The sequence below is a fragment of the Callorhinus ursinus genome, unplaced genomic scaffold, assembly GCF_003265705.2.
Source record: "Callorhinus ursinus isolate GAN/ISIS: 27379988/994484 unplaced genomic scaffold, GSC_fseal_2.0 scaffold29, whole genome shotgun sequence".
NCBI lineage: Eukaryota > Metazoa > Chordata > Mammalia > Carnivora > Otariidae > Callorhinus > Callorhinus ursinus.
The window spans coordinates 3,138,403-3,152,591 of NW_027397091.1; the positions used below are offsets into that span (position 1 = coordinate 3,138,403).

At 41.4% G+C, this 14,189-nt stretch overlaps 1 protein-coding gene and 1 pseudogene across 2 annotated transcripts in view; one reads left to right on the forward strand and one right to left on the reverse strand.

Moving 5' to 3' along the window:
- Nucleotides 1–14,189, forward strand: part of SHLD1 (shieldin complex subunit 1) — a 93,434-nt gene that overhangs the window by 17,708 nt on the left and 61,537 nt on the right. The gene's annotated exons all lie outside the window — the stretch shown is intronic.
- LOC112827409 (cytochrome c oxidase subunit 7B, mitochondrial pseudogene) lies at nucleotides 1,218–11,420 on the reverse strand (annotated as a pseudogene).

Here is a 14,189-nt window from a genome sequence, read left to right on the forward strand (position 1 = left end):
AGGTCATGATCCCAGGGTCCTGGGATCCTGCCCCACATCGGGCTCCCTGCTCAGCAGGGAGCCTGCTTCTCCCTCTCCCTCTGCCACTCCCCCTGCTACGGCTCGCACTCTCTCTCTCTCAAATAAATAAATAAAATCTTTAAAAACCAAGGGAAGAAAACGAGTCTTCTCAGTCTGTTTGCTGGAATGAATACAACCCTTGATAACTTTTCTGTCCAGAGGAAATTTTCTCATCTGGCCCAGGAACTATTCTTAAACTTGGCTCTCTGCCCTTTGAAGTTATAAATCATGCTGTTTGCTGAGTGGCTGCCCTTTATTTACCTCCAGGCTCCCTGGAGGTTTTCCTAGAGCTGGGTTTTGCTAACGTGCTTGAAGTGACAAAAACCCAGCTTATTGGAACATACTTTTTAAGGGTAAGTGCTTTATCCATTCCTGGGTCGCCCATGCTTCATCTTTCAGGATTCTCATTTTGTTCTCTGCCTGCCTCATCACACGGTGCCTGCAGTTGTTGCCTTTTAAACCCAGACCCTGACATGTGAGCAGAGAATAAGGGTATATAGTACCTGGCGCATAGTAGGTGCTCAGTAAAAGCTTGTTGAATGAATCAATGGAAAGCATAGATATGTGAAATTTGGTAAGGTATAAAAATAGATATAAATATAAAGTATTACAGTCCCTTGATCACCAGATTAGAGCTTTGTCATCAAATTTAAGCTGTGAGTGATCTTATGTGTGTACTCTAGGATGAAAAAGCTTCTAAGTGAAATAGTGTATACTCTTACCTAATCCCTGCAGATTTGCTTAACGCTCATTTGGAAAGTCTTCGGACTAGCCCATCCCGGCCTCTCGAAAGCCCTCAGCTTTTTCTCTTGAGAACACAGCAGAGAAATGAATATCTGTGAGGAGATAGAATGCTTCTGAGAGCAGATAATTATCACTCCCATTTCTCTACGATGAAGAAAGTATGTTCCAAGCAGAATTGTTTCCTTAATTTATTTTTCCAGCAAATATTTCTCTAATTATAGTGCATGAGACTCTGGCTTTAAGGAATAGCCCTAATGACTGCTTTTTATTTATTTTAGTTTAATTTTTTTGAAGGTTTCACATGTACTTTATTTCTTCAGTCGTGCCTTACTTTAATGGGTGCACAGTGCTTTTACTTGAAATCAATTATGAGTTGGTTTTGAAACAATTCAGTATTACACCGGCTGGGATAATTACTGATCTCTCCATTCCTTTGGGGTGACTCTGCCAACGGGGGACAGGTTCCATTCAATTCCATTCTATTCCAGTTTGTATTGCTGTGTATGCTCACACAGCAACACAGAAAGCGGCCCCACTGGCTGATACAGCATTACCATATTTGTCACGGATATCAGGTGTCCGTTTCTGGTGGCTCTGCTTTGCCATTGTTTGACGAATCCTTTGAACTTGGAGATGGCTTAGTGCTGGGGGTTTTTTGGCCATGGGAACATCAAAGCTGCAGACAGAACAGTGGCAACGCCAGCTGCTGGTTTGTTACAACTTCATGCCAAGTTTGCTTGCAAAGCACCCTCTAAGGACTGCTTTTTAAAACTATCTTTTTTTTCTTTATCAGTTTATTTATTTAAGTAATCTCGACACCCAACGTTGGGCTTGAACTCATGACCCCAAGACCAAGATCCACATGCTCTTCCAGGCGCCCCAAGAAAACTCTCATTACATTTCATAGCATTATGAATTTTTTCCTGCTTACAAAATAAGGCAATTGAGTGGAAAATTTAAATAAGTTCTAAAAACAAACAAGCCAAGGGTTTTCGCCCCATTTCTTCACAATGTACTCAGTCAATAGATCCAGAATTTTCTTCTATAAATAACTCCTGGAAAATATTAGGGCATGTTGGGCACAAGATAAGTAAAAAGATAAGGCAGTTACCCATGGGCCCATGCCATTTTAGAAGTCGAGTTTGAGGGAGAATGGGTTAAATTAATATTGCATGTTTTTAGCCCATAAAACTGGCCCTGGGTCTAGAACCTGGAGATGGCGCCTGGCAATTGCTTGCTATGGGGCAGTGTTTGAGTCTGCTGCCCTCTAGTGACTACTTTTTGCATATTCCTGAGCCTTACCAAGAACAAGAATTTAAGTGTACCAGATGTGCTAAGCCTTTATAATTCATTGTTTGCAGAGTTTTTGTGCCTACTAGAAATAAAACCTCCAAGTTATTAGAGATTACTTTACTCAGTTGGAATCTGAGAAGCTAACTTGTCTTAAGGCCACCAATGTTAAATCTAGTTAATGTACATGCATTGTACGATTGGAGGACACCTTTTCATTTATCTTGCTTGACTGATAGCAGGCTAGAATACAAACATTAGAAAATGATATCTGATTTTTCTTCGTGCCTTTGCCAAGAAAAGTTGTGCTTTTCTGCAAAGATAAGACCAAAGGATTTAGATTTGCCTTATTTGATGAAATTATAGTAGCATTAAAAGGTAATGAGAGGGCGCCTGGGTGGCTCAGTTGGTTAAGCGACTGCCTTCGGCTCAGGTCATGATCCTGGAGTCCTGGGATCGAGTCCCACATCGGGCTCCCTGCTCAGCAGGGAGTCTGCTTCTCCCTCTGACCCTCTTCCCTCTCGTGCTCTCTATTTCTCATTCTCTCTCTCTCAAATAAATAAATAAAATCTTTAAAAAAAATAAAAATAAAAAAATAAAGGGTAATGAGATTTTAAAAATCTTTTGGGATTTCTAATCTGACAAGATGGCATACCCATTACTTACGGCTAAATACAACTATAAACCATAGAAGCGTGGGAGGCAGTCGAAGAATATCAAGCAATGGTAAGAAGATGAATTGGTTCTGGGCCCCACGACTGAAGGAACCACACAGAGGCAGGGTGACTTCTGTCCTTCCCCGCCCAACAGAAGGTGACCAGAACTTGGTGCCTTTCAGCCTGCCACCTAGCAACAAGAAGGGGCCCAGGTAGGTTCGTTTCTCCCCAGGACTGCCACATCACCAGGAGAGCCTAGCACCCACCAAAAGGGAATCTGTGGAAAAACCCATAATAATCAGAGGCCAGAGGAAGCACTCTCCTCCATTAGGCCAGAGACTCCACTCCTCTGCTAAGCCAGTCCCAGGTAATGATGGGGCACAAGTAAGGGGATTCTGCCAACACAGTAAGTGACCTGGCCTGAGAAGCCCCTTTGTCCCCATGGGCCCGAGACTCCCCTTGCTCCCTACCCTGTTACATTCACTGGGGCAGCTGGGGAGCAGCTGGGAGCGTTGGAAAAGGGGAATTCTAGTACAACAAGCAGCCCACCCGGAAAGCCTACTTTTAGAGGGGCCTGAGATCCACCCCCCACTGAAAGACTGGGCTGGGCTAGTCCCTGGGGCAGTACCTGCGGGGACCTATGGGAGCCCCCACCACACCCAATGAAAAGGCTCTGAAAATTAACCTGTCATTAGAACCACAGCCCATAAAAGTAGGCCATGAGCTGTGTGCTAAACCTAAACAGGATGGCTGTATGCTTAAATAAAGGATTTAAATAGGACCAAGATCACTCATCCTACCAAGAAACAAAAATCATAACTTGAATGAGTCAAATCACAGACACCAACACTGAGACGAAGCTGACATTGGAATGAACTGCTACGGCTTTTAAAGCAATTACCGTAAAAGCACTTCCACAATTGTTTACAAATTCTGTTGAAACAGATGACAAAATAGAAAAGCTCAGCGAAGAAATCCAAGTTATAAAGAAAGCAAATGGAAATGATTGACATGAAATCTACAATAGCCAAAAAATTGATAAATTGGGCCTCATGCAAATTGAAAACTTTTGCTCTCTGAAAGCCCACATAAAGTGGATTAAAAGACAAGGTACATACCAGGAAAAAATATTTGCAAATCTGTTATCTGACAAAGGACTAGTGCCTCCAGTATATAAAGAACTGTCAAAACTCAACTGTAGAAAAGTAAACCATTCAAATAGAAAATGGGCAAAAGACACGGGGAGACATGTCTCCGAAGAGGATATTCAGATAAGCCATCAGAAAAACAAATTACACTAATAATGATAACTGTAGAAATGGCTAGGATAAAAATTGACACCACCAAATACCGGTAAAGGGTCAGGGAAGCTGGACCACTCACACACTGCTGGTGGGAACGTAAAATGGCACAGCTGCTCTGGAAAAGAGTTTGGCAGTTTCTTATACAACTAAACTGGCAATTAGCATATGACCCAGTGATTGCTGAGAGAAACGAAAACTTACGTTTAAGCAAAAACCTATACATGAATGTTCGTAGCAGGTTTATTTATAACAGCGAAGAACTAGAACAGCACAGATATCCTTCATCAGGAGACGGTTAAGCAAGCTGTGGTGTGTCCGTACCAGGGAGTACCACTCAGCAGTTAAGGGTAATGAACTATCCAGACACACAACGACATGGGTGAATTTCCCAGGGAATTCAGCTGCTAGCGGGGGGAGCAAATTTCAAAAGTTTACATATTGTGTTTCACTTACATAATGTTTCTGAAGGGACAAAATTTTTAGAAATTGGAGAACAGACTGGTGGATGTCAGAGTTTGGGGTTGGGCAGAAGGGCAACACGTGGGATCCTTGTGATGGAAATAGTTTGTATGTTGACTGTGGTTGTGGATGGGTGAACCCAGACATGTGATCAAATTGTAGAGACACACATAAATGAATACAGGGAAAACTGAAGAAATCCAGATTTATCCTTGCCAGTATTCCATAGTTTGAAGTACACTGGGGGAAAGTGGATAAAGGTTCACAAGATTTGTCTGCTTTGGTCCAAAGCACTGCATGCAAGTCTTAATGAACTCAGTAAAACTTTCAACTAAAAAATCTGTAGGGCATCAAAAAGATCCTGGCCCTTTTTCTTTTCTTTTTTTATTTTTTCAAGTGTATTTATTTTTTTAGTAATCTCTACACCCAGCATGGGGCTCGAACTCATGACCCTGAGATCAAGAGTCATATGCTTCTCCGACTGAGCCAGTCAGGCGCCCCAGGCCCTTTTTCTTTTAAGTGCTTATGAGATCACCTTTTCCTTTGCTTCCTTGTGTTTCTCTGAAATATTTTTTTCTCTGAAACAACTTTAAAGATCATTGTACAAATAAACAGTTCCCTATCTTTGATCATTTTCATTGTTTGTAAGGCTTTGCTGTAAAGGGCTGTGTTCAACATCCTGATTAAGCCCTTGTATTTATCTTAAATTATTCTTCAAGCTAAATTTCTATAAGAAGAATTGCTCTATCACATTAAAACTTTTTTGGCACATATTACTAGTTTGTCCTCCAGAAAAGGGATGAAAATCATTTTTTCCAAGACTCTTCTCAACACTAATATTATAATTTTTTGAAACCTCTGCTAATTATATTATAGGGAAAAAAGATTTCAGTGTAAAGAAATATTGTGTTTTCTTGGACATTTTCTTTTCTATGGATTGGCTTTTTTCTATTGGAATTGTAACCTTACTAATTCATAAGAGTACTTTATACATCAAGAATACTAAATCTTTAGCATTTTTTACAATAATTTTTCCCAGTTTTGTCTTTTAATTTTTATACACTCTGATTGAAATTTGTTTTCTCTAAAATGACCAAAGTAGGGCGCCTGGGTGGCTCAGTTGGTTAAGTGACTGCCTTCGGCTCAGGTCATGATCCCAGACTCTTGGGATCAAGTCCCGCATCGGGCTTCCTGCTCAGCGGGGAGTCTGCTTCTCCCCCTGACCCTCTCCCCTCTCGTGCTCTCTCTCTCGCTCGCTCGCAAATAAATAAGTAAAATTAAAAAAAAATGACCAAAGTAATGTGTACTTTAAAAAAAAGTAAAATACGTAGATCAAAAGGAAGCAAAAAGAGAACATTCTCTATTCTCACTCTCCCTTTCTCCTTCCTAGTGGTAACCAATAGTACTGTGTATATTTTTAGGGGGGTGTACTATAAATATATCTATCTCCATGGTGTAAACTGTGTATGTAAATGTATGTATTTTAGTACAGTTGATTATGCGCAGCTTTTAACCTGTCAAAAGTTCAGGAAAGAAAACAGAAGTAAAACCAATGAACCCGGGGGTGCCTAGGTGGCTCAATCATTAAGCGTCTGCCTTCAGCTCAGGTCATGATCCCAGGATCCTGGGATCGAGCCCCGCATCTGGCTCCTTGCTCAGCGGGGAGCCTGCTTCTCCCTCTCCCACTCCCCCTGCTTGTGTTCCTTCTCTCTCAGTGTCTCTCTGTCAAATAAATAAATAAAATCTTAAAAAAACAAACAGTGAATCCCTGAAGTAGTAATTAGTAAAAGTTTATTGTACACACACTAAAAAGCCAGTTTGCAAACTGGGAGTGCTCAAACTGAAACATGGAACAAGGCTCAGAGGTATATTTTTACAAAGCGGCTGGACTAGTCCTTGGGTAATTGGTTACAATGTTAGAATTTTCTTAAAGGTAAAGGAATTGATGAGTGGTTACCGCCTATCAATTTGGGGGAACAATTTAAATTTTGCTTATGATTTTCAGAGGCATAAGCAAGAAGTGACCCAGGTCAACTTAACCTCTCTTATCTTGCAAAATAAACTAAATTAAGCTTTGCTTGTATGATTTACTGGTTGTGTCTGCTCAGGGAACTTTCAGGTCTGGGCTCTGTGTTTGATTTTAGGAAGCCAGAAATCTCAAACAAAAACATACTGTTCTGCAACTTGCCTTTTAAAATTCCCCATTCTATCACAACCATCCTTTAGATGTTAATATCTCCGTCAGTTTAAGGTGTTCTGGAGTACAAATACACAATCGTCTTTTTAACTTTCCCCCTATTAGTGGTCCTTAGTTTGTCTCCCAGTTTTGGCTGCTATAAGGAAATGTGTTGTTTTTTTGTTGTACAGAGATTTTAGATTCTTCTATAGTTAGTGTTATCAATCAATGCTTCTGCTTTGGTGCAATATTTAGAAATTCATTATAATGCCTGAGATTATATGAATAGGTATCTCCTGGCAATTTTACAGTTTTAATTTTTTTTTTCTACTTTGAAATGTGTATCTTGGTGTAAGGTGTGAGGCAGGGTGATAGCTTTATTATTTTCCCAAAGGGAGCCAATTGTCTTAGTGCTATTTATTTGCTTATTTTTAATAAAGATTTTATTTATTTGACAGAGAGCATGCGCAAGAGCACAATTGGGGGAAAAGGGAGAAGCAGGCTCCCCGTTGAGCAGGGAGCCAGATGTGGGGCTTGATCCCAGGACCCCAGAATCATGACCTGAGCAAAGGCAGACTCTTAACCAACTGAGCCACCCGGGCGCCCCTATTTATTTATCTACCTATTTATTTTAAAGATTTATTTATTTGAGAGCAAGAAAGAGTGTGAGGAGAAGGGCAGAGGGAGAGAATCTGAAACAGACTGCCCACCTAGCAGGGAACCCCATGCCAGGCTTGATTCCAGGACCCATGAGATTGGGACCTGAGCCAAAACCAAGAGTCAGAAGCTCAACCGACTGAGCCACCCAGGTGCCCCTTAATGTTATTGATTTAATTCTATCATTTCCCTCTGGTTTTAAGTATTGCCCTCACTTAAAAAAAAAAAAAATCACATCTACATTCTTATTTTGGCCAGACTAGTTTGGGTTTGACCTTGATTCTGACCTTGGGCGAGTTGCTACACTTCGCCTTGTTCAATTTCCTCGTCTGTGGAATGAAAATGATGATATTGCGTGCTTCCTAGGTTGTCATGATGATTGAGTGAGGCACCGAGCTTAGAACACTTGGTAAAGGCAAGCGGTCATTACCACTGCTGCGGTGGCAGCTGGTAGTGCTCCCAGGTGTTTCTAGACTTCTGGTTACCTGCTGAACTCCTTTCAGGAACAGACTAAAACTTCTCATCCTTCATGTTGCTCAGTACTGGGCAAAAAAGTGATTTGTACCGGCACAGAGCCTTTCCAGGGAAGTTATTCTAATACCGACTCAAAGTATCCATAGAATTACTTCCTAGCATTTGCTGTTAGTATAAATGTTTTCTCCCAGCTTTGGGTCTAATTTTAAGCAAATAATCTAATCCTATTCTCATATAATCTCTTCATTGCAAATGTGTATGTCAGCAGATGCCTTCTCATTTGCAAAGTGCTTTGATTTGTATTTGAAGATACCTTCCATGCAGTCTCCACAAATCACCTTATGGTAAAGGATCCTAATTAACTTGAGGTGGTTTTAAGCAAAGCCACATTTGGGAGAATGTATTCTATGGCAGGTTTTTTGTTTTGTTTTTTAAGATTTTTTTTTTAAAGATTTTATTTATTTATTTGACAGAGAGAGAGCCAGCGAGACAGGGAACACAAGCAGGGGGAGTGGGAGAGGGAGTAGCAGGTTTCCTGCTAAGCAGGGAGCCCGATGCGGGCCTCGATCCCAGGACCCTGGGATCATGGCCTGGGCCTAAGGCAGATGCTTAACAACTGAGTGAGCCACCCAGGAGCCCCTTGGAGGGAATATTTTTATAACTGTTTACTACTAGACCTCAAGAATTTTTTTTTTTTTTGTGAGTACTTTCAGAATTACCTGTAGAGTTTTTAAATTATTTTTTTAAATTGCCCTGTTGGCCATAGTTATTATTAATGTTATTAATATATTATTAATGAAGTATAGAGAAATAGTCATAATAAGAAACAGGCAATTGCTCAATTATGATTTAAGGTGATGCCAGTGGAATTTTTCCTTTTATGCTACAACTGAGAAGTGCCCTACAGTTTCCCACTGCTTTATCTCTGCCTATAAATTCTCAGCTAATTCCCTAAATTTGAATCTGAATTACTTTGTGAAGATGAGAAGATCCTTGGTCTTTGTGGCCAAGTCTGTGGCTAATTGTGCCTTCTTCCTTCAAAGAATGAGTTGATTGAAATACGTTGTCTCTCAAATAGGTACCTCATGAATATGGATTATGTGGTGACTTCCTACAGCTTCAAGACAATAGCAACCTGAGCAAAAATAGGAATCAGCAAGTTTCAGAAATTGGGAAAAACAAATTAAGAATTATCTACATAATACTGTTAAGGAGAATTCTTTTTAAAAAGATTTTATTTATTTATTTGAGAGAGAGAGCGAGCGAGCAGGAGGAGTAGCAGAGGGAGAGGGACAAGCAGACTCTGTGCTGAGTGCAGAGCCCCACTTGGGGCTCAATCCCATGACCCTGAGATCATGACCTGAGCCGAAATCAAGAGTTGGACTCTTAACCGCCTGAGCCACCCATAAGTGAGAATTTTTTTTTATGCATTCAGGTGAATTTTGTGGGGTCAGCATGAATCAATAATATCAGATAATCCTACTTATTTTATACAGTGAACACAGTTGTCTAACATTTCCACACATTCATATTGCTGTCTATTTAATACTTTTTATTCGTCCAGTAAGCACTGAATAAGTGCATGCTCTGTATTGAATGCTGTGCTTGCTGTTGGCGATCCAGCTACCTTACTGAATGGTTGAAAGGAAATGTCTTTCCTACTGTTAAGAGTGTTGCCACAACACTTGTCCCTAGCTGCAGCCTTTAAGTCCGTCTAGATAGAATCTTCCTACTTCCGATCGATTTCCTGATTTCATCTACTGACGAGGGGCCATGGCATTCACCCATGTGGCAGACAGTAAACACGTGCAGGGTGTCAGGGCATGGGAGGTGAGCTGAAGGATACTTGGTCTCCGCCACTAGCCGATTGTAAACCCACATACCACTTTCCAAATAGTAACTCAACCTTCAGCAGGCATGGGAAGTTGAAGTTGTTCATAACTAGTCAGGAAACTAAGGAGGATATTGAATGTCTTTCAGCGTATTAAGAAACATAAAAAAGAATGAAATCCTGCCATTTGCAACGACATGGATGGAGCTAGGGAGAAGTATGCTAAGCAAACTAAGTCAGTCCGAGAAAGACACATACCCCATGATTTCACTCATGTGTGGAATTTAAGAAACAGAACAAACGAACAAAGAAAAGAAAGAGGGAAACAAACAGATTCTTAATTATAGAGAACAGAGTTACCAGAAGGGAAGGGACAGTGGGGAGGTGTGAAACAGGTTGGGGGGATTAAGAGTACAGTTATCATGATGAGCACTGAGTAATGGATAGACTGCTGAACACTATATTGTACACCTGAAACTAATACAGCATTGTACATTAGTTATACTGGAATTTAAAAAAGAAAGAACTGGGAAGAAAAAAACAGAGCTCTGGATTCTATTTTTTGCTCAAAGCAATAAGAGGAAGCTTTCTTGCATTGAACAATGTGATGTGATTTATAAAAAACCTTAAACTACCTTTTCTCATGAAAGAAGGAAGTAGAAAAGAAGAGAGGGAAGGAGAGAGTGTAGAGGGAAAGAGGGAAAGATAAGTATGCTTATTTTTCAAGGCCCTTTCGAGGACAAAGGACAATGTGTGTAAAGTACCCAGCACTGTGTTCACACACACTAGGTGCACTAGTAATAGGATCCTCCGCGATGATGATCATGTAAAATTGTATGTTCCAGGAATAGTATTTGACTGAAGGCACATCTACACTTATTTAAGAAGTCACATTAAAATGACTTTGCTACTCATGAACATACAATGACCTGATTTCACTGTCCTCTCTGGAATTACACCCTCCTGGCCATGCAATCCTAGACTCTGCCATTGTTATAGACCTCTCTGCTCACTATCTCCTGTCCGATTGCTTGGACTCCATGCATGTCACATATGTACATTTGCCCCTTCTGGTCCCTGTCACCAACAGGGACCTGAGGTTGTGTTTGGGTTATCTTTTGCAGCCTAACTCCTCTAAAATGTAGTGATTTGAAACAACAATCATTTTATTTTCTCTCACAGTTTTTTGGGTTGACTTGATTCAGCTGGGTGGTGCTTATGCTCCCTGGGATGTTGGCTGGAGCTGCAGTCCCCAGGGAGCTTGAATTGTCTGAAATGAAGTTCAAGATCTTATTCACATCGCTGACAGTTGATGCTAATCATCAGCCAGAAGCTCAGCAGGGCTGTCCACTGGAACACCTACATGGGACCTCTTTGTGCCCACATGACTCGGGCTTCTAACAGCATGGCGGCTGAGTTCCTAAAGGGAGAGTTCCTAGAGGGAGAATCCCAAGAGTGAGCCTTCCAAGAGAAGAGAAGCAGAAACTGTTAGTCTTCTTAAAGGCTTGCCTCACTTATGTTGTATTCTGTAGGTCAAAGCAGTCACAGACCAGCTCAGATTCAAGGGGGTGAAGGAATTGACTCCACTCTTGATGCAGGAATGGCATATGCATACAGGGAGAAAAGTTAATGAGTGGCCATTTTACTGTAGGGTAAATACTACCTTCCTTTAAATTTGTCTTAACTGAGTCTAACTCTTTTAAAAGGACACTCACAGGCTCGAGGTTCATGCCCTGGAAGTAATACTGGAAAAGGTGGTAAGATATCATTGGCCCAACCATTGGAACTCAGACTGATTTGTCTTGGATCCAGTTGGGTGGCACTGGGACAACACTTGTTTTGGTATATAAACGTGACACTAACTAATCTTTTATGAAAGAAAATTGACATCCATTTCTGTGGGAGAAGGTTTAGGTCTATGTGTGATGATAGCTAGTGCAGTGATTCTCCACTGAAGACGATTTGTTCTCCAGGGGGTGTTTGGCAATGCCTAGTGGCATTTTTGGTCATCACAACTGGGGTGCAGGCCAGTGCTACTGGTACCTGGTGAATAGAAGCCAGATTATAGTAGGCATCCTGCATAGGACAGCCATCTCTCACAACAAAGAATTTTCTGGCCCCAGATGTCAATAGTCCTGAGGCCGAGAAACCCTGAATTGGAGCAAAGAGGCTTCCTAGACTGCCTTGTTCGTTCATATAGAGTGCATTGCTTTTTATACCCTAAGACATCATTTGTGCCTTTCATCTTACAAAGAAATTTTTTATCTATATATTTCCAGATTCAAATTGTGAGATTCTCTAAAGGTTCTCAAAGTCTGCAACTTTTTTTTTCTTAGGTTATTTATTTATTTATTTTTTGTAATCTCTACACCCAACATGGGGCTTGAACTCATAATGCCAAGATCAAGAGTTGCGTGCTTCTTCAACTGAGCCAGCCAGGTGCCCCCTGCAACTTCTGTTGACTTTTGTATTTAAATAATTTATATATAGAGACTTAATCAAGGTGGCTGGTAATCCATACATCCCACCTTCTTTCTTTCATCTCCAACTTCAAGAAATGACAAGAAAAAACTGTGTCTGTGTCCTCATTTTCCCTTGCAACTTCCTAGACCCACCTACCATGGCGTGCTTTCCTTACCCTCTTAGCTTTGTGAGAGATCGACCCTGATCATCCAGCTTTCCCGTCGATGGGCTCTGTCTGCATTGGGTCTCTGGAGAAACAGAGGTTAGGAGTGTGTTCTGGAGTCAGATTGCCTGGGTCCGAATCTGCCACCCACTCACTCTATGACTTTGAGCAAGTTACTTAAATATTCTGGGCCTCCTTTGCAAAATTTGAATACTAGTGCTACGTCATAAGGCACTGTGGTGAGTAGTGAATGAGGAGGTGAATGAGGGACAGCTCTTGAATGGTGCCTGGCCCTTTCTAATACCTGATCCGTGGTATGGATCATCATCGTTGCTCTCAACGCCACTTTCCTCCAAGCTCAGTCCCATCAGCTCCCAGGACTTCTCCCGGGAGGAGTCCCCATCTCTCTGTCCCACTTTTGATGAGCTGGACGGTGGTCTTTTTTTGGATTGGTGTGTTTTGTTTTGAGTCAATTTCCCAATACCCCAGAGCTGCAGGATATTTGTAGGGCTGGCTTAGTGTCAGCTTATTTCTAGCTTTTAACCCACATTGCTTCAAAAAGCATTACGTGGCTTTGTGCTCTGGTTTCCTTCTCTGTGAAATAGAAATAATGCCTTTTTCTTACCTTTTCCCAGGGGTTTCGGTTTGCTTTCTTCCTTGTTTTTCTTCTTCGGCTCTACCTTTATTTCATGCCAACCTGTCAACTTTTGTGTGTCCTTAAAGCCACCTTCAGTCCTTGATGGGAAAAGGTACAGGTATAAATAAATAAAGAAGCACATAAATAAAATAAGGAGTAGTTATGAAAGCGCTGGAAGAAGGTCAAAGCATCAAACACACACAAGGCATTTTTAGCCGGAAAGCGTTATCCGTGGCGGAGATTGGAAAAATCCACTTTGTCATTTCGTCGGTCGAACTTAGAAATGTTCAAATCATTGTCAACTTGACTTCATGTGATATTTACAGAAAAGAGAATATAAGAAAAATGTGGAGGAGATACATTTGCTTCGGTCCTTTGAAGATCGAAGTTCTGAAATAGGCAGGAGAGCTAAGAATATGCTTTTTAAAACATGTGGCCGCAAGTTCTTAAAGGGAAAAATTAACATAGAGATGACAATAAATCTTGCACTGTCAGGAAGTGTTCACTGCAAAGGTCACACAAGAAAATGATTACAAATGAGCGAAATGTCTCCTCTAAATAGTAATCATGATCCCTGACATTTATTGAGTGTTTACTTGGCCTTATCCCAGTAAGCAAGGGGAGAGAGACTATTTTTATCTGCGTTGACAGTTGAGAAAACTGCTACGCGGTTAGGTTATTTCACCGAGACCGTGGTGGAACTAAGCAGCTGATCTCCAGAGCTTGGTCAGCGATCGCCACATACCGTATTGCTCCCCAGCTAACCAGGTGCTTCCTTCAAGCCACGGCATTATGAAATGGGTTACATTTTGCTCTGGCTCCCATCTGGCCTGATGACCAGCGCTGGCTGTCCCTTCTCACTGTCCTGGGCTTATTCCTGCCCTCAGCCCATACCCAGTCAGCCCCCAACACTTGCAACTCAAGAAGGGCTGTATTTTAATACAACATTCTTGAAGGCTTGAAGACATTTGTGCTTTACCTTGGTTTGATTGCAGATCCCTTTGAGAATCTGATAGAAAGAGTAAAAAGCTTTCCCCAGGGGAGGGGAGAATGGGCTTCAAATGTGGCCTATGGTTTCAGGGGAACCCCTAGAACCCTCGGCCTTGGATTTAACATTTAAAGGAAAAAAACAAGAATAATAAGGGTAGGTGGTGGTGGGCTTGCTATTGGCGTGTTGGGAGCCTATCTCAATCGAAAGATCCTATGCTGGATTAATAAAATTAACGAGAGGGATGCCTGGGTGGCTCAGTCGGTTAAATGTCTCACTCCTGATTT